Raw genomic sequence first — 25,256 nt, 5'->3', positions numbered from 1 at the left:
ACACAAACAGTGTGATCAACTGTCCCAGTTTTCCTGAGATTGCTCTGACTTCAACACTGAAAATCACAAATCCTGGGAAATTCCTCAGTCGCAGGCAAACTGAGTTCATTGGTCTTCTTAGGCAAAAGATTTAGTTTGGCTACTTTCATTCCCAAACAATTTACAGACTTAAAAATATTATATATATATTTCCAATATTTTTTAAGTTATAAAAATGTTCCCTTCAAGAATATGAAATTGTGACCCCTATTTTAAAACCAGGTATATAATAAGTATTTAATAGTTACATTACATTAAACTTTATTGAAATGATTTGGCTGTGCTTCCAGTATTAAACAAACTCTTTACTCCCCATGGATCTCAATAAACAATGTTTCCCTTTCCTCAAGTCTCAAACATTTTACAAACTTCACTATAATAATTTACATTGGACTTTCCATCCTAACACCAGTGATAATTACACAACATTAATTTATCAGGAATAGTTACTTCAGAGCACATCAGATACTACCTTCAATTTCTGTTGTCTTTTTCATTTAATGTTTACCTGCTTAAAACTTTCAACATAAGATTTACAGTGATTTCACCATTTGTCAGAGCTGTTGTTGGCATCATGGACAACCTCCTGGCAGTGTTTAATTGGAGGAGTAAAGGCCGGAAGTTACTCTTCTGGTATAGTAACTGCTTATGGCAATGAAGAACATGTATCTGAATAAGGAAAAACTTTGCTTGACTCTACATATAAAAATACATTCCAGATAAAATGCAGAGTTATAACAAATTTTTCTCTGTGACATGGGTTACTTATGGCTCCCTTCTCATCCCCTCACACTATGGGCAGAATATAATTTTCTGCTGGTTGATGTTCAGCTTGGTAAAGGGATTTGAATAGTCTACTATAATATAACCAGTTGTAATCTGAGCAGAAGGTTTAAAGATATTTGCACAGTTTTGTTTGTTCTTACAATTCTGGTGTCATGGGAACATCATGCTTCAGTAACTGCTTCCCTTTAAACGTAAGTACAAAATAGAACAGATGTGAACTTAATTCTTCAGCTTTGTAGAAAGCAAAACCAACTGCAACCTAAAGCACAGCCATCTAACTACTGAATATGCTAAACTGTAGTCACCTGTACTTAAGAACCCTCATGGGGGTAAACGTTTTGTCATAAGCTACTGAAATTTAGGATAGCTTTTTACATGGCACTATTATGACTAAATTGAATTATATAGATATTGGTACCAAGAGCTTAAATCTAAAATACATAGCAGTATCTTAGAAGGGCAGCAGGTCAAAAGGAAACTCTCACAGAAAAGGCAGTGGCTTGTATTATCCTACAATTCAGAAAATATGTCTGATAGATTTCTAAAATTGGGCACGGTCATTTCAAGGCAAAGTATTGACAATGTTTCTTAGTTACTCTTAGCTGCATCACTAAGGTACACAAGAAAGAGATGCCCTCAAAATAGAATAAGCTGATATGCAAATAGAGCTAAAGTGGAATAGAGAGTTTACAAATTCCAAGGCTTGGATAATTAAGCTGTTTTTCTCCAAAACAAGGGCTTGACCATGATAATACACTTGTAGGAAGGAGATAGACTAAAACTAGGGGATTTCCAATACGCATATGATTATCGTTCAAAATTTAAGAATTCTGAAAGGATAAGGAACTGTTCTAGATCCTTCTAGCTTGCCAGAAGGCTTCTAGAAAGATTAAAGCCACGGACACAAAGAAACTGGTAACTCCAACATGTCTGTATCAATTAGGATTTCTCCAGAGAAACACAACCAGATGAGATAGATATGAATATAGATAATATGAAGATATATATGTATAATATGGCAGACTAGATAGATTATAAATGGATGGAGAGAGAGAGAGAGAGATAGACAGACAGATAGATAGGTAGATAAGATAGACAGATTTTAAGGAATTCCCTTATGAGATTTTGCCAGGTGACAAGTATGAAATGCCTAGGGCAGGCTAGCAGACTGGAAACTCCGGCAAGAGTTACTGTTTTAGTTTGGAGTCTAAAATTTACGAAGACTACAATTTCAAAGCAGAATTTCTTCTGCAGAAGATTTGCTTTTACACTTTAGTTTTTCAGCTGATTGGAAGTGGCTTATGTATATTAAAAAGGTTGATCTCTTTTACTTAAAGCCAAATGATTATAAATGTTTATCACATCTATAGAATACTTTCATGGAGATATGTAGATTACTGTGGACCAAACTGTTAGACCAATCACAAGAGCCTAAGTACTCATAGAGGAAGAGGCAAGTCTTAGAAAAAAAATGCAGTCAGAACTTTTAGCTCGTGGAGTTGACTGGCATTAAAAAATATTTTAACTTCCAAAAATAATTCTAAACTGAATAAAAAAGAACTAGGTGATAGATAATGCCAATATTTGCAGAAATAAAATTGAGGAAATTAGTTTCTTACTGTCCAATAAAATAATTTCCATTTGCTAATTGCTTTAAAGTTTTGAATGTTGATTTGCATTACCCTTTCTTCTAATATTCTTGTCAGCTTTTGATATCATGAAAGTGAGCTGATGATGTTTTCACTCTTTTCATTTTCTGAAAACATTTTTGTGTTTTGAAATCACTCCTTTAAATAGATTACTCTTACAATTGTCTGGTGAAGCCATCAGGGCCTGTAGTTTTGATCGTAGAAATGGTTTTATTTAGGGTTTCTAGGCCGGGCATGGTGGCTCATGCCTGTACTCTCAGCACCTTAGGAGGGCAAGGCGGGTGGATCACGAGGTGAGGAGTTTGAGACCAGCCTGACCAACATGGTGAAATCCTGTCTCTACTAAAAACACGAAAATATTAGCTGGGCATGGTGGCACATGCCTGTAATCCCAGCTACTCAGGAGGCTGAGGCAGGGGAATCGCTTGAACCCAGAAGGCGTAGGTTACAGTGAGCCGAGATTGTGCCACTACACTCCAGCCTGGGTGGCAGAGTGAGATTCTGTCTCGAATGAAAAAAAAAAAGATTTCTGATTCTTAAATAGTAATAGAATATTCAGATACTGTATATTTTTCAGTTTTTTAAGATGTGTTTTTCTAGTAATTTCTCTATGAAATCTAAATGTTCTTATTTTGGTACTATGCTTTCATAGTATTAATTTATTGCCTTTTGATTGTCCACAGGATTATAGTGATGACCTACCTATTCTTTAGTCTGTCAATAATTATTGCACCTCAATTTTTAATTTTTATTAGTATTACCAAAGAGTTAAAATTTTTATCATTTTATAGAGTACCAATTTGTTCTTTGATAGTATATATTTTATGCTTTTATTTTATTATTTTACTTTTTATGTTATTATTTTTTTCTACTATCTGTAGGCTTAATAAGGTGTGATTTTTCTGCCTTCTTTAATATACCCTCAAGTTTTTGATCTCTTTTTCTTGGTGTATAATATATTTATGACTATGTATTTCTCTCTGAAAATGGCTTTAATTACTTAATACTGTTTTGATTTGTAGTATTTTCCATATCACACAGTCAAAAATATAACCCAATTTCTAGGGTGTTTTTGTCACTGGCCAATAATATAGTATTATTTATATATTACTTATATTACATATACAATATATATTTGTCATCCAAAAGACCACCAGTGTGGTTAAATAATAGAAAGGATAGTTTTATTGATGATAATCAGTTTGAAAATCGGGAGGAGAGAGTCTCCGGCATGGACTGAAGGTGCTCTTTCTTTGAAGACGGGAAGGGCTTTGGGTTTTATGCCTCACAGGGTCCATATTATAAAAGAGAGTCATACATATTCATCAGGCTTAGGGGAAAAGCTATGCATATTTATGAAAGCCCGGCACATACACAATGGATAAACATATATGTAACATACGTTTCATGTTCACTTTGGAGCAGGGTTTTAGCATTGAAGTAAGGTGGAATTTTTTTTGTTTCGGATAGTGAACTATAGGACACAAAGACAGTTTTTGTGCAGCGCCTATAAACTGGCTGAAACTGGCTTCAGGTCTGCAGTTGCTGATAAAAAAGCAAAAAAGGTTTGAAAGGCTGATCCTTTGTCCGGAGTTGTAGTGGTCTAGGCTGTAAATCAGAGTTATGGGGGAGTCTGATAATTGGTCTGATAGCTCCAATTGTTACGAAATTTAACGACAGCGTGTTTTTTCTTGTAGCCATAGGAACTTAGGGAGTTTCCATGCTAGCTGCCCTGAACTTTATACTCATAGGTAACTTTTGTTTATTTAACCTTAAGGTCCATCTTAGTTGATAAAGCAATGTTTATTTTGGTCTCTCAGATCTTATTATGTATTATTTTTTAAATATGTAGGCATTTTGCAGGTAATGTTCAGTTGTGAATATGTAGCTTTATTGGATTGAGAGGCAGTTATCCCTTTGCTTTACCGATAAACTCTAGTATTGTGAGCACAGATATTTAGAATTTTTATATATTCTTGGTGAGTAGATCCTGTAATTATTATGGTATGCCCCTATTTATCTCTAGTAATGGTTTTTGGCTAGAAGCCTTTTTACTGGTTATCAATATAGATGTACTCATTGTTTCATTGTAGGTTGTTGTTGTTTGTTTACATGGTAAATCATTTATCTGTTGCTGTGTAACAATACATCCCAAAACTAAGTGACTTAAAAAAGGCAATAACCACTTATTATTTCTCACAATTTGTGTGATTGAGCAGCCTAGCTGGACTTTTCCAACTTCAGCATCTCTCAAGAGTTTGCAATCAAGATATTAGTTGGGGCTACAGTTATCTGAAGGGTTGACAGTGGCTAGGGAATGAGTTTCAAAATTGACTCTCAACATGGTTAGAATTAGTGTGCTGAATCTTGGCATGCAGTGTTAATTTCTTCTCAGTTTTCCTCTCTCCAGGATACTTGCGTGTTCGTGACATGAAGGCTGCCTTCCTCCAGAATAAGCAATCCAAAAGAGAACAATGTAAAAATCATAATATGTTTTATAATCTAGACTATGGAACACTGACATTGCCTCAAAATTCTACAGGTAACACAGGTTAACTCTATTAAATATGATAATATAATTTTGTCCTACACATGAGATATTATGTGAACAGGAGGTGAGAATCATTGTTGGCCATCTCAGAGGTTGTCTACTATTCCTAACATATCTTGGTCTATCACTCAACTTCCAAACATTCTACATCTTTACATTTTATACAGGTTTCTTATAAATAGCACATAGTTTTTAATAATCTGTCAATTATTTTTCTTTATATTTGAGCAGTTAGTTAATTTACACTTAACCTGATTTCTAATCTATATTAGTTTAAGTATACTAACTTATTATATGGTGACTTATTTGCATTACTTATTCAATGTTTATTTTCCTCTGTCTTTTTGATGAATTGATGTTCTTTATTATTCTATGTTCCTTCTATAATTAGCTTGGCAGTTTTGTGGTATACATGTGTCTGTATATTCAACGTTGTTTTTCAATGTTTGTGTACAGACTGCATCATACTTTCTTGGCTAAGGAAATCCTAATATTACTTTGATCTTTTGTCTTCTTCTTAGGTAACACAAAGTCTTTAACAGATTTTTTAAAATTCCATTTTCTGCAAAGCCTAAATTATATGCAATTATTTTAGTGTTTTAAATTCTAACACATGTATTCATGCATCTCTTATTTTATAAGGTTAACCTTCTCTTAGTCTACATATTTACAATCTTCAAATGTCTTTCTACATTTCTGTGCTATCATCTGGACATTATTCTTTCTTCCTGAAAAATATAATTTCCTGTTTCCTTTTCTGTGTGCCAATTGGTGACAAATTCTAAAATTTTTGCTTCTCTAAAGCTGACTTTATTTCACTTGTGTTATAAAATATTTTGGCTGGGTTGATAACTTTTTCTTTACACTTTGAATGCATCCTTCCACTGTCTTCTCTTTCCCATATTTATTTTATTTCTCTTATTTGTGTGGAGGATGATATAATTGTTGCTCCCATGAGTGTAATTCATCTTTATTCCTGGTTACTTATAAGATTTTCTCAATATTTTTACTTTTCAGCAGTTTTACTCTGATGAGCCTTGTTATTGCATTTTTATTACTTTGTGGTTTGTGGGTTTTCTTTTAGAGTTTGCATTTAAAAAGTCAAATTTTTAGAAACTTCTATGGATTTATTTCTGTTTCCTCTTTGAACTCTTGGTTTGTATAGTTGCCTGGTTTATTTAATTGAATGACTAAAACTATATTTAAGAAAATGTAGAAATAATGAGAAGCTTAGGATTATATACTCATTTTTCAAAAGAAGGATTTATATTTTCTCTCTGGGATTATCTTTATTTCAATTTCAGAAATTAAGAGGATTAAAAGTTAAACTTAATTTCCTTTAAGAACTATTTTAATTATAGGAATAGTAAGTAGATTTCTGAGTGTAGACCCCAAAAGTCCAAGCCCAAAATAAGAGAGATTTACAAGGACCTACCTTGACATAACCTGATCTGCAATTTTTATGTTCTCAGGCTTATGACTCTCTCAAAGACCCTTTTCTCCTTATTATCCTAACAGGTATCTCTGAGAATTAGCAGACTGATTTAAGGAACATGAGGCTCCAAAATGCTTGGTTAACTTCCATATTTCCATCATCTCCCTAAATTTTTGTCCCATAATCCTTTTGTTTTACCCTTTCATTAGGTCTTTGATATTTTGAATATTAGTAAATAGATATATTGTGGCAGATTTTCTTTTTGGCTTTACAGGTTTGTTGTCAGAGTTACCTAGCCCAATATTACTCCATGTTATTTTAATAGAAAAATAATTAGAGGCCTCATCTAGGTTGTTGGACACTACTGACTTATTATCTTTAAATAGTTGTGCTTACTTTTTTCTATTTAATATATATGTTAAATATTGTCAAAATAAATGTTATTTCCTAATGTTTTCCAAATGAAATAAGAAATATAAGTTGAAAAGTTTTAGATTCAGAAACATAGTTCTATTTTTTAAAGTAAAAACATTATCATTTAGTTCATTTTGTTACATACTTTAGTAATTTTGAAAGTTGATTTTAAGTATCTGCGTATTGTTATCAATAATTTGCATGGTTATACCGGGAGCCAATATGAGCCCAATATTATGAAACATTTTGTACTATTACACTAAAATATCATTAAAGTTAAAAGTTATAATTTTTCATGATATAATGAGCCTGCTATCAAGTATCATATTTACCATTACCAAATTAAACAATCAACAAATAAAAATAAACAGTAATCAATCAAAATAATCAACACAGTATCTGAATACAGAAAAAACTATTATATTCTACCTAAAATTAATTTTTTTTCTCACAGGTTTTGTTTACAAACCTAATTATTAAGGAATCATAGACACATATACAAGAAAAGTTTTGTGGACATAAATTCATCTATAAATTACAGTGTATTTATTTATTAATATCTTTTCCCATAAAACTGTGCAGTCAATGCTTTATAAAAATCTTAAATTTGGCCTGGTGAGGTGGCTCAAGCCTGCAACCCCAGCACTTTAGGAGGCCGAAGTGTGTGTATCACTTGAGGCGAGGCCAGGAGTTGTAGACCAGCCTGGCCAACATGGTGAAAGCCAGTCTCCTCTAAAAAATATAGAAATTAGCCGGGCATGGTGGCACATGCCTATAATCCCAGCTACTCGGGGATGAGGCAGGAGAATCACTTGAACCCGGGAGGTGGAGGTTGCAGTGAGCCAAGAGATTGCGGCACTGCGCTCCAGCCTGGGTGACAGAGCAAGAATCTGTCTCAAAAAAAAAAAATATATATAAATATATGTAAAATTATATATATATTTACATGTATTTGTATATATAAAAATAACATTAAATTTAAGTACTGTGTCTTATCTTGAAGTAGTATCTAGTAGACTTTAAATTGTTTTATAGTCATCAGCTTTTCTTCAAAAATCCAGAGGGATTTTTTTTCTTCCTTTTATTTCCTCTTTTTTCCCATTATGACAGTAAACTATGGATATGTAAAAAAATAAAAATAAAAAACTTGCTAACCCAGGGATTGCAACACTACACATCAGTTTTTAAATCACCAGTTAATCCAATCTATTCCAAATAGAATATTGATGAAAAAATAATAAAAATAAAAGTGGAAAATGAGGATCTTCTCTTGGTCAAAAAAAAATTTTTTTTGTTTCCCTAATGTGACTTAACAGAATTGGGGGAAGCTTTGTATAATAATATTAGGTGAATAAAATTCAAATGGTGAATTCTGATATACAAAATTAAACATTTTAGGTACTATGTGAGGCTTCTATTATTTTACCTAACTGTATTCTTTTTTGAAATACATATTTTATTCAAATGTGATTGCCAGTTTCTTCATTATCATTCAGTGTCAAAGTGCATATGGTCAGGGTAAGATGATGTTTTTACTAGTGAGTATTCTTTGCTGGGCACAGTGGATCACGCCCATAATCCTAGCACTTTGGAGGCGAGGCAGGAGGATCACCAGAGGTCAGGAGTTCGAGATCTGCCTGGCCAGTACGGTGAAACCCCTTCTCTACTAAAAATGCAAAAATTAGCTGGGTGTAATGATGCACACCTGTAATCCCAGCTGCTCCGGAGGCTGAGGCAGGAGATCGCTTGAACTCAGGAGGTGGAGGTTGCAGTGAGCTGAGGTTGCGCCACTGCACTCCTGCCTGGGTGACAGAGGGAGTCTCTGTCTGAAAAAAAAAAAAAAAAAAAAAAAGAGGAATATTCTTATTTGACGTTCCTGCCAGAAATTGATAAAAGGAAATATCTAGGAAAGAAGGTCAATGCAATGAAATTGCCATGCATTTTATTCTACCCTCCCATCAAATATAGAGATGTATGGCTAACAAATAGTTTTATCTCTTTTCCTCTATTTACTTTCTTATAATTGGGTTACTACAGAAACAATAATTTTTCTAAACATGGAAAATAAGAATGAATTCATCGATCAAGTCCAGGTGTTTGATTATTACTATGCTTGCAATCTTCATTTCAGAGAGGCAAACCCAATTTTTCGTGCAAGCTAATATAATAATATCTTGAAGCAAAGAGCTATTTTCATAGCACATTACATAATAGACTAGGTGTGAAATTACTTTTATGGTGAATGGATACCCTGAAGGTTGTTAGCTTTTTATTATGTACAGCATTTTGTACACCAATGCATTAGCATTTCTTCTTGCAGATAAAATTAATACGTTTAAATTAATGACTAACTTTTAAAGTGCACTCAACTTTTCCTACATGCCCACTTATTCCATTTTTATCTTGTAACAATAACTTAAGAAGAGTTTTGCTCAGGGTTTTAGTCACATACTTACTTTGCATAATTTAAAAAATAAAGTAAAAGAAGAAAAGACTACATTTTCCAAGTGAAATATTGTGAGAAAAACAAATTAGCATATGTAAAATTACATAGTTATAAACATGTTGTGCTTTGAGTCTAGTTAAATTTTTAAAGAATTTAAACATATATATAAAGTTACATGTGATCAACTGTAAAATGAAATGACAGAAAATGAACCAGAAATACCTGTACAAAGGAATTTAGTAGCAAGCAATTGAGGGCCAAGTGTGTTTCTTCTTTCTTCAAACTGAACTATTTATATCGTGTATGGCAACGGTAACCAAAAAGTAACCATTGATTCAAAATTATACATCTCTTATTCTTAGTTATTTTTGAGTTCATGGAATTTTCTTGTTGTTGCTTGTTTATTTGTTTTTATTCAAAGATTACAACAGAAACTTTGAAAAATGTAAAATTTTTGTTATTTTACAATGGGATTTGTATCAAAGAATGTTATATATAAAATTATAAAGATAACCAATGTAATATCTCCTACTTGATAATTTTGTAAACAACTAGCACATAGTATAGTAATTTGATATTTTTAATTCTAAAATTACTTTTATATTATACTAAAAATGCTATTATATTCCTTAATTTTATTTTTAAAGCAATTCAATCATAGGAGAAAAAATCAAACTCTTATTGGAAAGAGTTTTGTGAAGTGATTATTTATTGTACCATCATGAATACATATGCTATTTAAAAATATGGCACTAAATTAGACTCAGTTCTTATAGCTCCTGAAGACAATTCAGGTAAAATGTCTTGTAAAAAGTCACATAGATGGCTAAGGAAAAAAAGGATTTTCTTAAGCAGATTTTCCAATGTAGTACATAATCTTTACTATCTTTTCAATTACTTTAGAGAGAGATTTTTAAAAGTTTTGAGCACTCAAAATATATTTTATCTCACCCTAGATAACCAGAGAATTATTCCCATCCATTCTCAGTTATCTCTGTTTTCATTCATTTAAACACATCACTTACTATATCAGTTGGCATCAACTAAAAATTCCACCTAGGAGAACTAACTATTGAATTCTTAATATGCATCAGTCACATCGTAGATAAATTGTCTATGCATTTTAGATAAATTTTCTAATTTTATCATCAAAAATTAGAAATGGATATTTTATATACATATACATGAAGCAACTGAGGCTTAGTGAGATTAAGCAACTTGCCAAAAATTGCATGATGGGTATGTGATAGAACAAAGATATGAAAGCTCCTACACATGCCATTGTACAGATCTGATTATAAAGTTAAACTGGAAAGCCCAAGAGAGAAGACAGCATTAAATGAATAAATTAAAAAGTTACCTAATGGGAAAAAGTAAGATTCTGTGTACTTCTTTGAATGGAATTTTACATCTACTTGAAATAATTTATTTTGTAGAATACTGTACAATTAAAGGATAAGTAGAACAAATAAATATAATATTCACATATTTATAAAAAAGATCAATGTAACACTACACCTATGACCAAATTTTGCTTATACTAGAGCAATGTCAATAACCCTCTAAAGAATAAATTTAATTATTTGTATTTCTATGAAATCTATTTTTGTATACACAATATTCACCAAAATCATATGTCAGAATTATCATGAAATGCTGTAAAATGTCATCAGGTGAGTAATTTGTCTTTGTTTTGAAAATGGTGTAAAGATAATATTACTGTCAGTAGAAAACCCGATCACTTTTTAATTTACTTTTATGATTTCAAACTGCACCCATCATCAGTGAAATAAGCTACAAAGGTAAGTGACCATTTAAAATTGATAAAGATTGTAGAACTTGTTCTCAATCCGTTTTTCTAACTATCAGTGGAATCAGTTAATTTAGCTTTCTTGCAAGCCACAGAAACCAGCTTTGGCCAATTGAAGCTAAAGGAGATTAATTGGAAATGTATGGGAAACATCTTAAGAAAACAACGGGCTCTAACAGAGGACCATTTATCTAAGCAGCAAGGGCTCAGCAAATCCTTCTATTAGTGCATCTGATAGAACTGATGCTCTCCAGTCGGGGAAGAAAACTTCAAAAACACTGAGCACCATAAGAAACAGGTGTTTCAGAAAATGAAAATGAGTAATATTTAGAAAGGAAGGATTAGTATAGGTATTGATCACGTATAAGTTAGGCAATGAGTCTATTTATCTAACAATAGTTATTTTCAAAAGAGTTTTCATACTTACAACTAGCACAGATAGACTATAATTAGGCATTTCTCATTATACATTTGACAAGGAGAAAATTACTTTTACAATGAATAGCTATGAGGTATATAAAAATATGTCTTTTTTTAAAAAAATTTGGAGACACAGGATCTCACTATGTTGCTCAGGCTAGTCACAATAAAAATGTCTTATCAGTTAAAGAGTAAAAATGTGTTAAACGAGTATATCTAGTAAATAATTGTATCTGTTATATCTATGTCAATAAAATCATAATGCATACTGAGATTTTCAATAATATCAAATAATAAATACACTATGTAATACATTGAATTTCAGAGCCGTAAACTCTGAGATCTAGTTTTATTTTTATGAATTGGATGTCATGTATTTTACTATTGTATCCATGAGCACACAGTGGGAGTAGACCTATTTCTTTCTTATTCTTGTTTTTTATTCTCTAACATATTCTTAATATCCTTATAATTTCCTTCTCTAATGTCATATATTTTGGTAATTAAAAATATATGTGTAATATGTAATACATAATACATAAATTAATGTTACATATTTAATTAAGATGAAATATATATATCACATCTGTAAGTATTAAATCAACTCACTAATAAGAGAATGTGATCAACTTGCATGGCATATTTAATGAATTGTAGTATAAATTAGATATAAAGCCCAAAGCTAGGTTCTAGGTTCCACTTAAGGCCTTAGGCTGGTGCAAATATAATTGCAGTTTTTGCCATTAAAAGTAATAACAAAAACTGCGACTACATTTGCACCAACCTAATAAATCTTCATGAATGTCAAACAAGTATATCAATATAAAATTTAAGTATACTATTCTTTACAATACATTGAAAATTGCAAATCATGTAAGTAAAAATTGTGAAAACTTCTAGAGAATAGTTCTAGAGAATAGTTTGAAACTTCTAGAGGGGCCAGGCATGGTGGTTCATGCCTTTATTTATTTACTTATTTTATTTTATTTTATTTTATTTTTATTTTTTATTTATTTTTATTTTATTTTATTGTTATTATACTTTAAGTTTTAGGGTACATGTGCACAATGTGCAGGTTAGTTACATATGTATACATGTGCCATGCTGGTGTGCTGCACCCATTAACTCGTCATTTAGCATTAGGTACATCTCCTAAAACTATCCCTCCCCCTCCCCCCACCCCACAACAGTCCCCAGAGTGTGATGTTCCCCTTCCTGTGTCCATGTGTTCTCATTGTTCAATTCCCACCTGTGAGTGAGAATATGCAGTGTTTGGTTTTTTGTTCTTGTGATAGTTTACTGAGAATGATGATTTCCAATTTCATCCATGTCCCTACAAAGGACATGAACTCATCATTTTTTATGGCTGCATAGTATTCCATGGTGTATATGTGCCACATTTTCTTAATCCAGTCTATAATTGTTGGACATTTGGGTTGGTTCCAAGTCTTTGCTATTGTGAATAGTGCCGCAATAAACCTATGTGTGCATGTGTCTTTATAGCAGCATGATTTATAGTCCTTTAGGTATATACCCAGTAATGGGATGGCTGGGTCAAATGGTATTTCTAGTTCTAGATCCCTGAGGAATCACCACACTGACTTCCACAATGGTTGAACTAGTTTACAGTCCCACCAACAGTGTCAAAGTGTTCCTATTTCTCCACAGCCTCTCCAGCACCTGTTGTTTCCTGACTTTTTAATGATTGCCATTCTAACTGGTGTGAGATGGTATCTCATTGTGGTTTTGATTTGCATTTCTCTGATGGCCAGTGATGATGAGCATTTTTTCATGTGTCTTTTGGCTGCATAAATGTCTTCTTTTGAGAAGTATCTGTTCATGTCCTTCACCCACTTTTTGATGGGGTTGTTTGTTTTTTCTTGTAAATTAGTTTGAGTTCATTGTAGATTCTGGATATTAGCCCTTTGTCAGATGAGTAGGTTGCGAAAATTTTCTCCCATTTTGTAGGTTGCCTGTTCACTCTGATGGTAGTTTCTTTTGCTGTGCAGAAGCTCTTTAGTTTAATGAGATCCCATTTGTCAATTTTGGCTTTTGTTGCCATTGGTTTTGGTGTTTTAGACATGAAGTCCTTGACCATGTCTATGTCCTGAATGGTAATGCCTAGGTTTTCTTCTAGGGTTTTTATGGTTTTAGGTCTAACGTTTAAGGCTTTAATCCATCTTGAATTAATGCCTTTAATCCCAGCACTTTGGGAGGCCGAGGCGGGCGGATCACAGTCAGGAGATCGAGACCATCCTGGCTAACACCGTGAAACCCCGTCTCTACTAATACAAAAAATTAGCCTGGCGTGGTGGTGGGTGCCTGTAGTCCCAGCTACTCCAGAGGCTGAGGCAGGAGATTGGCGTGAACCAAGGAGGCGGAGCTTGCAGTGAGCCGAGATCACTCCACTGCACTCCAGTCTGGGAGACAGAGCAAGACTATGTCTCAATTAAATTAAAAATCAATAAATAAAAAATAAAAAAAAGTTCTAGAGAATAGAACTTTCTAGAGAATAGTTGTTTGAAAATAGAGAATAGTTGTTTGAAAATATTTAATTATATTTAGCAAATTTCTATAGAGGTTTATTGTATAAAAACTAAAATAAATTTGAAATTATGTATTATTTCTAGCAGAGGATTTGACAGCAATATATAATGTTTAGGGTATACTACATTTCAGGACTACAGAAATGACAAAATACTTATTTGGAAGTTATCATCTCAGGGATGACATATTTTAAATAATGTCAAGTTCAGGGTCTATTTCATTTATTTAATCATATATTATTAAGGTGACAGTTAAGTTCCATATTAATACCATATTTATTTTAACTTCCAGTATTACAAGAGAAACAGAGTGAACAAAATATAAGGCCTTGATACTAAAACAGAAAAAACAGAACAACTGTCAGCTTTTTTTATTAAATTGAGAATATTTCTCCAAAATTAATATAGTGATTCTGCTTTCTTTATCTGTCATCATTGGCAAATTAGCTATTTCACAAACATGCATTGTCTAGATGATTGCAATTCTCCCAGTAACTAACTGGAACCTTCACTATAACAATTCTGTTAGAAATCTTCCAAAAACTTATGACACACTTTTCCCACTCATTATATAGTAAAGCAAATGTAATTTAGTTTCTTTCTTGTTGATTTAATCAGTCATTTAAAATGGTATTCGTTTATTAATCAAACATTTACTTAATGCCCGTCCACTCATTCAAAATCTGCAAAATACTGTGGCTGTCATGGTGAATCTCAAACATTAATTGTCTATTGATAGCCATTGAATTAGTAGGTAGTTGAAAGGATTTTGTTTTCTTTCAAAAAGCAAGCCCTTTTTTAAAAAGAGGTTTAATTTTTTTCTTCCGATTCCTTCAAGGATCTAGAGAACTGCTCCAAACACTTAACATTAACAAAAGCACCATCTTTTAAATATCTATCTTGCAATGTCTTTTCCCTGAGTAATGAAGTCCCCCTTTGACACCAAACATAGGAATCTATTGCAGTTTCCTTGACTGCCTTGATTTTGCAAATACTATTTGTAAAGTTGTCATGGAATGATAATGTTAAAATTAATGTAATGAGTAGGTCTATGTTTCCCTTTTTTATATTTCTCATTACCTTTGAATTTAGAGATTTCGTGTTTTTAAGGAATCTTTTGTTACATTACTTAAATGAGTCATTATTCTTTATCTTCTACCAAATAATGTAAGTAATATTCCTTTTAAATATTAAATAGGATGAGATAATTAAGCACTTGGCCTTATGTCACATGTTCTCATGAGCCTTTCTATAATAGAATGACCTGACTCTGCACATTTCTATGACTCTCTTGAAGATAGTGCTGTGGATAAGGGTCAAATTCAGACAATTGCATGCACCAGACCAACCTGTGGAGACATTGCTTTGATCTTTGTTTTTGTAAATTTTTTTCCTGAAGTCAACATCCAGTATCTATTTTCTGACTTTCTCCATTATTGAGAGAGAGTCAGTTGTAGTCGTGATGACAGCTCCATTGTAGGCAGGAACAATGGCGGCATTTTTCTGACTTCGGCTTCCTGAGTGTTATATCTCAACTAAGATATTGTTTGATATCTGTATTTCACTGGTATCTCATGTTGCGGAACTGAATGAGTTCTGCCACATGCTGAGAGTAACTCAGGAATGCCTAGCTCAGAGTGAGTTTCTCTAGCTCAGAGTGAGTTTCTCTAGCTCCCGCTATAGTTTTTTCTAACAATAAAATCACTTTCTGTTTAAAACCTCTCTTGTTCCATTTCCTGTGCTAAACCCTGATTAATATTTATGAAATTTCAGATATCTAAGTAATATGATTAAAATACATGCAGTATTGATGCATGAGCTTTATGGCAACTGGTTTCTTTGTAAACTTAGTAGGTTTATTCTTATTTACTTATATATTTATTTGATTAGAGTTAGTTCATTACTATACTATAGGTGGATAAAATAAGTAGAATTGCAACTTTAATTCCAAAGTAATAGATACTAAAAATGAAAGAAAACACTGGGGAAGAAATGCCTCGGAAAGAAATAGCTTTTTGGTGCTGATAGTTAGACAGGAGGTAAAGAAGTGAGATTTTGAAATACAAAGTAAAAAATTTCAGAATAACTGTCAAATCACTAGTACATCTGCAGTTCTGAAGTGCTCAGGCCGAGTTCTGCCTGAAAACTGGAAACGCTATTCTAGTAAAAGGGAAAAGAAAATTCATAAACCAAAACCAGAAAAGAAGTTTACGAAATGATAAGAAACAAAGAAATACTGTACCAACTAAACAGGATGTCTGACGTGTATATAGATTTAAGCCACGCTTAAAAGTATATGCAAGTTTTCTTACCATTATTGCAAAAAAGTAAAAAAGAAAAAAAAAGGAAAGAAAAAAACATTGATTTTTTTTTCTCCAATTGAAACTTGATTATAATTAACATCACACCAATTCCCTAGGTGCTTTAGTATCTGGGAGCAGGAATTAAATCTTGATCCCACAAGAGAACTGCATTCATGAGAAGAATCAATTGCAACCATACTAGATTCATCAAAACCTGTGGTAAACGTCCCTGAAAATTAACCAGTTTGAAGTTTAGAGAGAAAAAAAAAATGCTTGCAAATTGATTAGCAGTAACGAATTATCTTACTGGAAGCTGAAGGGGACTGGAGTTGATTGAGAAATCTCCTGACTGGGGAAGTCTGAGGCTTCCTGAGAACTTTCCAGGTTGAATTGTGAGGATGAAATCACCAAAGTATAGGCAACTTTTGGGTTTTGTGTGTTTGTTTAGTCAGCTTTACAATTCTCTGTAGTATCTGAAAGCAATGTGTTAAGTAGCCTATGACATTTTGTTTCTTTTCATTGTGCCTTTAGACACTTAACAATGAAATAATGGCAAATGTGATGGGTGGGGGAAAATGTAGATATACACAGAGAGGGCTAAATTTACACATGTTCCAATGTTCAATTTTATATCAAATATTTTTCTCTATTTAATTTTTCTTAGCTTTCTGCTAACTGAAGTTAAACATACAGGCCTTCAGTTAATAAATTTGTATTTCAATATTCTTGTCAGAGACCCAACTCTTGCCATTTTTTTCCCATAATACTTTCAATTAAATGGCATAAATGAGAAAAAGCTTTGTAGAATTCATTCTTGGGGAATAATATCTAATACAAGACTCTGAAATCTGTATTCCATGGTTTGCACTGACTCATTGCTTTTGCTTATAATTCTTCTAGGTTTCATTCGACTGGGACAGAGCCTTGGTTTGAATTCACGAAGATAACATTGAAAATGTATGCCTGGAAATAAAAGCACAGAGTTTAATTAAACTCATGGATTAGAGATGAGGATGAGGTTATTAAACAAATGTGAATGTGTTACTGAATGTCTCTTTGAATTTGGCTCAATCAGTGAGCTTATTTTCAAAGATGTTTTACCGTAATTGATGATACAGACTTGGAAGGAGCAATGTTAGAGATATAATTGAGACAAAATTCAAAGACTCAGAAGCCATAGCCAATCCTGCTGTTCAGAATGAAAGAAAAAAAAGTAACTGTTAGAACTTACATTTAAAAGAGGGCTACATTGCCTGCACAGAAAGAAGAACATTTCCATTTTGCTCAAAGTTACATATTAGTATGCAAAAAAGCTGAGGGGTAAAGTTTAATTTCAATGTCTTGAGATTTATCCATAGATGAGGTGTAGGTTGTGGAATATTGCCAGAAATTAAAGAAATATGAAGGATCCACATATAAAGCAGATAACCAAACACAGATTATTACTGATGTTTATGCAGTTACACAGTAGAAGATATAGAAAATTACAGAGTAGTTATAAACAAGGTAAATAAAATATATTATCCTACCCAAATATTTTTGTGCATGTTACTAAACAATTTGATATCTATATTTTTCCTGTGGAGAAACATTTTTACAAAGCTTCTATAAATATTTGAATATTCATTAGAATTTAAATTATAAAACAACAGGTTAATCAAATTAAAAATATTTAGCTAAGGCTCTACGTTCAAACAATAGTATTTTGTAAAAGTACTACATTTGCATTATCCAACATTAATGTGATAAACCTTATAAACTGTACTTCAGTAGAGACTATTATGTCCCACTTTTGTGATAATCAACTGGTTTTCAGAAACTGTGCATATTATTTTCCTTATATGTCCTACAGTTGCAAATATTCTGAATATCCTCAAAATTCATCTACTGATACTCTCTAGTCCCATACTATCTAAGAACATGAGTAACCCTAAGAAACATACAACCCAAATCTAGTGGCATATACACAAACACGTAATGGTTGACTCTAGGAATTACTAGATTAATTCAAGTTTAGGCTAACGTATGCTAGCCTTGTCACAAGGAAATTCGAAATATGCTTAAATCATTATTGTAGTTTTAAAAATCAGTGTTATTTTATATTTTTATTATTTAGAGTTTTCCAAAAAAGAGTTAGATTTTCTAGGAAATCTGCTTATACTTTTTTTTTTTAAATAGTGGTAGATTGACTCGTATCTACCTTCATTTAGTGGATTTGTATTTCATCATTTAATTGGTTAGAGAGAATACAAATTTAGCAATTAAAGCATGTATGGCAAATATATATTGACCTGGATGTATAAATAAGTAAATCAATCCTTTAAATAAAGTTTTTATTTTTCTGCCTCTCTCACAATTAAAAAGATAGAAACGCTAACAAATTATGTCTGGATTGGTAAATTTTACATGTACTCAGACGTGTTTTAGGCTATATCATATTCTCTCAGTGAATAATACTGTGTAGTAAATATGAAGTCTAGAAGATAAATGTCCATTCTTTGTCATCAATTAAGTTAAGGGGTGTGTGTGTGTGCATGTGTCCATTCAACACGAATTAGCTCCATGACTCTTCTATGCTAAGCACCATCTCTTCCATTAAGGAACTTATAGTTTAGTAAAAATGGCAAATAAAAAACAGACAATTTTATGTGAGTGTGATAAAAACTATTAATATATGAGTGGAAACGGAGGAAATATTAGAAAACATAAGGGCAGGAAAATTTGACTGGAGCAATAATTGCTATGTGGAACACTCGACAGGTAAGTACCCAGGTGAAGGACGCTAGAGAGGCATTTTTGAAAATCAGTGGCTTTTAGAAAACCTTTACGAAGAAAATTTTTAATGAATACAAACTGACAGCAACTTTATTGAATAAAAAAGGCAAAAAAGACAGTTTTTGTATACCAGTAAGCTATTAGTTTTTTACATGTATTTTTTCCTATATATTCATTATATACTTATTTTAATTTCTACTAGTTAACATGCTAGGCTAAGTTTCTTGCTTTGTTTAGCAACTCATTTTTAAGGTTTGCATTTTGTCTCATAGCTTAGGAGCATCACTAGAAGAGCAGGAAATGAACTATTCTGAAAGTCACATTTTTTTTTTTGTTTCTTTCATGTCGTTGGGTCAAATAAATAGAATTAAGCTTTATTATAGTTGCAGTTGTATTAATGTTATTGTTCTGACATGTTATTGGCTTGATTCGCATGAGATTCAGTATTACATTTGGATGTTTTACATTTTACTCTCTGGTGTAAGCATTTTCAACTTTTTTTATTTTTTGGGTTTCTTTGTTTTGCATAATTTAATCTTTGCACGTAACTAGGGTATTTTATAATTTGTCATTCAAACCAGTACATTTTGGAGAGAAAAAAAAAGATAGCATTGATAATTACACTGTGGTGACCGGTGTAAGGAAAACTATACCATGGTACATTCCAACTATAACCAATACTTGATTTGAAATATATAATGCTCACCTTATATCGTCAAAATCATCGCTTAAAGAAGGTCTATGTTAGATAATTGAATGGTTGCTTTCAAATTTCAATTGGTCAAAGTAAATTTTATTTTTAATTCCATAAAGGAGGCTCTGAAATCAGAAAGAGAAACTTGTATAGTTAAACATAATTACTATGGCCTATTAATATGAACGTGGGAAAGCTAAAGCTGCTAGTGTTTATTTGGCCTCCACAGAATGTTTCTTATACAGACTGCTATTTGAATTTCAGATCCACTACTGCTTTGCCATGTGCCCTTGAGAAAGCTCTTAGACTCTGTGACACTGAACTTCATTATTAATAAAACAAGGATATCAGAGGCTGTCATATTGTTTCCATGAAGATTTAATAAAATACTATGAAACATAAAATAATTTTCATGATACTGAGAGGTGAAGCCGACTCTCTGTAAAATGGACCAATCAGCTCTCTGCAAAACGGACAAATCAGCTCTTTATAAAATGGACCAATCAGCTCTCTGTAAAATGGACCAATCATCAGGATGTGGGTGGGGCCAGATAAGGGAATAAAAGGCCACCGGAGCCCGCGGGGGCAATGCGCTGGGGTCCCGTTCCATGCTGTAGGGGATTTTTTTCTTTCGCTCTTCTCAATAAGTCTTGCTGCTGCTCATTCTTTGGGTCCACGCCCCTTTATGAGCTGTAACACTGACCGCGAAGGTCTGCAGCTTCACTCCTGAAGTCAGCAAGACCACAAACCCACCAGGAGGAACGACCAACTCTGGATGGGCCACCTTTATGAACTGTAACACTCACCATGAAGGTCTGCAGCTTCACTCCTGAAGTCAGGGAGACCACGAACCCACTAGGAGGAAGAAACTCGGGACTCACCCAAACATCAGAAGGAACAAACTCCAGACATACCATCTTTAAGAACTGTAACACTCACCGCGAGGGTCTGTGGCTTCATTCTTGAAGTCAGCGAGATCAAGAACCCACCAATTCCGGTCACAATACCTTACAGACTCTGAATGTTCAGTATTACTTTATTTCCTTCCAATCATAAATGTTAAATTGATAGAGATTTCAAGTTCAATATGTTGATAAGTTGCATAAGATAATTTCGGCTTTATGTTTTGACATTATTTTCATGTAGGTATTTTATAGATCAGCATAAAATATTATGTATTTTTATAATTTGAAAAGATTCAAAACTGTGTTTTACTTTTTCTGGCTTTTATTTTTATTCTTGAACACCAAGGTCAGTTGCTTTTTTACTTTCATTTCTCAACTTGTTTGGACAAATTTTGCAAAGATATTCTTACTCTTGGCTTCTCCCTACAAATTCCTCTCATAAGTAAGTATTATCTTGAGAATATGTGGACTCTTATGTAGAAAAAGAACAACATAAACTCATTGTTTATTTAAAAAAACATGAGATTACGAATGAGTGTTTTTTAAAAAAGGAATTGAATTTCATTTCAGGAAACTCACTAGAAAAAAAATCTTATGAACACCTAAACTAGTGTAAGTGTGTTATTCTGTGAAAACAGTAATTCCTTATTTCAAAAATAGTTCCTAATAAAAGAATCTGGATTATATAGCTACTCAAGTTGAACAGATGATCACAAAGAATCTTAACTGTAACCATATTTAGCTATCAAAAATAGAAAAGAAATTTTGGTTATAGTTCTCTGTCCCACATTCAATTCAAAAGAATAATGGCTATTTGTTATCAAAGTATTTTAATACATGTCTTATGTCTGCCCATCCAAAATGAAAAATTTATTTCCATAAAGTTTTGTATAACATGTCTTGAATGTGCAGTCATAACTGCATTCGGTTACTAAAGAAACTTATAATTCATAAATTGCATTTATTTATATGTTACTGACATTAAAAAGAGATGTTTTGTCATGTTTATAATGATGGTCATGTATATAATGATATATGTTTATAATGATGACGTCATCCATCATTGTAAGATTAGCTAAACTCTTTGTCCTTCAGTATAAAAATTAAAGCCAGTATATTACTTTTTGCATTGTGTCTATATTGCTTTTCTCTGGTGTTTAAAGAATGTTTCATGAATGTTTATGACTATTAAACAGAGAAATCTTTTCATTGTTTTCATCTTTTGAATCCTATAGCTATTTTGTGCTCTTTAATTAACTCATTGGATCACACTTTCATCTTTCCTTGTTAGGTACCTTCTCCAAACGCCTGATTTATCTGGTGATGTTATGCAGTTGAACTATTCACTGGGAAAATAAATTTTATGCTACTTTATCTCATATAGGTTTGTCTCATCGTCCTGATCTCAGCAATTTAGCTAGTACTTTGTTTCTCTTTCTTTAGGGACAGCTGCTTTGCAGGGCCAGAGACAAAATTTCTTAGAAACCAGAGGCCAGTTCTCCAATTAGCTTTTATTTTTGATTGGGTAAACCTGAGGTGATTTAAGAAGTATGGTAGACTGAAAATGGTGACAGATTTATGACAATGCTTAGGTGTGAAAAGGAGAATTAATCCTGAGAGGTGGAAGTCTGGGGAATTTCTTTTAAGATTGCAATGTAGTTAGGGTTTTGCAGATCTTGCATAAAAATGTCCATAAACTTTCACATTTATGAAAGAACCAAAGACTTGGCAGGATCTTCATGGAGAACAGCTATTATGTACACACAAGGAAGCCGACATGCGTTTGGTCTGTCAAATAAGGCCAGTACTCTTATATGTAAGTCTAGAATTAAACTTCAAAGCTACCTATACACTTGCATAGGATCAGCCCTCAAAAGGGCACCACGCTTGATTGAAAGCTGTCATGTTTTCCTGAATTCTGAATAATTTTATATTTGACCTTGTGTTTTGTGAATGAAGTCTGTGGAGCATGTTTCTTGCACGCCATTCACATACAGCATTTGTGATGCCCCATGAACACAGATTTCCTATGGACTTATGAATGTGGGAGTTCAAGTAAGGCTCAAAATGAGTTTAAGATAAACTGCTATGTCTACAACAGCAAATGTGGCATTGACAGCCCTTAGAGATCACTTTCTTTTTTTTTTCAAATCAGAAATTTCTTTAAACATAGAAAGAAGTCAATAGTGTTCTATGAAACAACCAGGAAACCTGCTCACATACTTTTAAAACTATGTAATGTTTGGTATTAGTCAACCTCTTAAGCTGAAAATGAAGAAGGAAAGAAGAAAGATCTAGTTTTTGTTGTTTTTTTTTTTAACTTTCACTCATTCTTTATTCTTCAGTAACAGAGCATAGAAATGGTAGGTAGAATTTACATGTCTCAAGAAGTGAAATATAAACAGTTTAGTTAGTTTTGTGCAGTGTTTTTATTCTTCTGGTCAGAACAAAATACATATGGATGCACTGGCTCTGAAATATAAATTGTATAATTTCAGTGATTCAACATATGAGTTAAATGCTCTTATATTTGCATTTAAAACTGGCATTTCACTATACATATAAAGATAAATGGTAAAATTCATGATGAAAATTTAAAATTTTAATTTTTCTTTTCTTAGAACATTAAATAGCAAATTTAAAAAAAAACACCATGAGAAGTTAAGAAAAAGATAGTGGGAAGAAAAAGTTTCATTTTTAGTACTTTTACAATATAGTTTCCTGCATTTTGAACAAAGAGTTCTACACTTTTATTTGCACTGGATACAGTAAATTATGTAGCTTGACATACCATGACAATAAGCATAGCACTAATAGCATTAAAATCAGTACACTAAACATCAGGAACCATTTCTTATAAATTGAGAAATATGTAAGTTCCTCATAACCAACACAAGGCACTGTGGTGGGAAGGGTTTAACACTACTTGCAGAAATTTAATTTCCTCCTAACTAGGTGTGACTGGATCTCAAGGCAGGTTTCATTTAACGTTGTGGAGAAATATTTGTTCCAAGCACCTGTGGTTTTATGTACTTTACCCAGCAGCCTTTAAGCTTCTTGAATGCTAAAATTGTATTTCATGCAACTTAAACTATATTCAAACCATGTCAGTGCTCCAGGCAAATGCCCTCAGAGCTCTTTTCTATTTGTGCTAGGTGCTAGCTCTCAGCATGTTTTCATTACCAACCATCAGTTAAAGGATGCTTTGTCTGTGCTTGTGAATAAGTGGAGTATCCAGGAATATATTTCTTCAATGGGTAGAATGTAACCAATGACTGAGAGGTGGGGAGCTATTTACATTCTGCTTCCTTTGCAACTGATTGAAATAATTGCAGATATTACCCAAATTGCCTTCAGAGATTCCCCGTGGAATTGAGACAAAGTCATTCTCTTTGTGGTGTTTGATCTCCCACACTTGCTTGACTGTTTTCTTTGTTCCTTTCCACTTTCCCATTACCTTACTGGTTCCTTCTAGAAAGCAGTCTCATAAATTTCCTTTAAGCAAAATCTTGTCTCAGAGGTTGCTTAAGAGGAAACTCAAACTAAGGCACTAAAAGAAATTAAAATATTTAATGAGAATAACAGGCAACTTGTTTGTTGAATTTAATTGAGAATTGTGTATACAAAGGTAGAATTTCTTATGTAATTAAATAGTCCATTACTGTAAGTTTTCTTGATAATACCCAAGAACACCATGACATCTAAACATTTAAGTATCTCATTTTGTCAGGGTTCATTGTGAAGGCACTGGCTGCATTAAAAAAACAAAATAGGTTCCATTTTGAATTCCATATCCCATATGCTTACCCTTACTTCATGTTCATGTTGTAACTGAATATTAGTGAGATTTTTATATAATTATGAATAAAATGTAGGCTTATATTGATCCAAAAGCTTAATATATTTACTCATATTTAGCCATAGAATAATTTTATATTTTCTTCTACTTTAATGGTTTTTCCCTTTAAAAATGTTTATTCTATATAGCATGAGTTTGCAATATATTTGAAGAAAAAAACAGGTATTGAGATTAGCAAGCCTGTGAGCATCATATGTCAGGAAATAAATGCAGTCATGAATGAGGAAATAAAATGATCACAATTAATGGAAATTATTTTAAAAATCAGTAGTATGAATAAAGTTGACTCAGGAGTTTTATTCAAATGAAGTACACCAACCATTGCAAACAGTTTTATTTTAAGAAACTAGCACTTAGAGACTGAATATGAGTCAAATAATCAAGATATTTTTCAGAAATCCAGGTTGTGAACCCTAAGTAATCTATATTAATTTTAAAGAATATTTGTTTTTATCATAGGTCATTCTAAAAGAATAAAAGCGAGATGTTTTGCCACCTTTACATAGCATTCATTCTTCTCACTTTTCTCTCATCAAGTAACAGTCACTTTTGAGTGTTTTGCATGAGTGTTTGTGTGTGTATATTATATATAATATGATACATATTATATATACATGATATATA

At 32.5% G+C, this 25,256-nt stretch overlaps 1 long non-coding RNA gene across 2 annotated transcripts in view; it reads left to right on the top strand.

The window, feature by feature from the left end:
* Positions 1-21,795, top strand: part of LOC129059082 (uncharacterized) — a 29,287-nt gene extending 7,492 nt beyond the window's left edge. Inside the window, exons 1-3 of one of the 2 annotated variants that reach the window (XR_008524769.1) lie at positions 3,890-5,016; positions 17,300-17,356; positions 20,133-21,795. This is a non-coding gene — a long non-coding RNA (uncharacterized LOC129059082). Of the gene's footprint in view, positions 1-3,889; positions 5,017-17,299; positions 17,357-20,132 lie in introns of those variants that run through there. The other variant, XR_008524771.1, reaches the window with a different exon arrangement.
* The last annotated feature ends 3,461 nt before the right edge of the window (positions 21,796-25,256 follow it).

Source organism: Pongo abelii, chromosome 3 (assembly GCF_028885655.2).
Source record: "Pongo abelii isolate AG06213 chromosome 3, NHGRI_mPonAbe1-v2.0_pri, whole genome shotgun sequence".
NCBI classification, from domain to species: Eukaryota; Metazoa; Chordata; class Mammalia; order Primates; family Hominidae; genus Pongo; species Pongo abelii.
The sequence above is the reverse complement of the archived record's forward strand: the minus strand, read 5'-3'. Positions and strand labels throughout refer to the sequence as shown.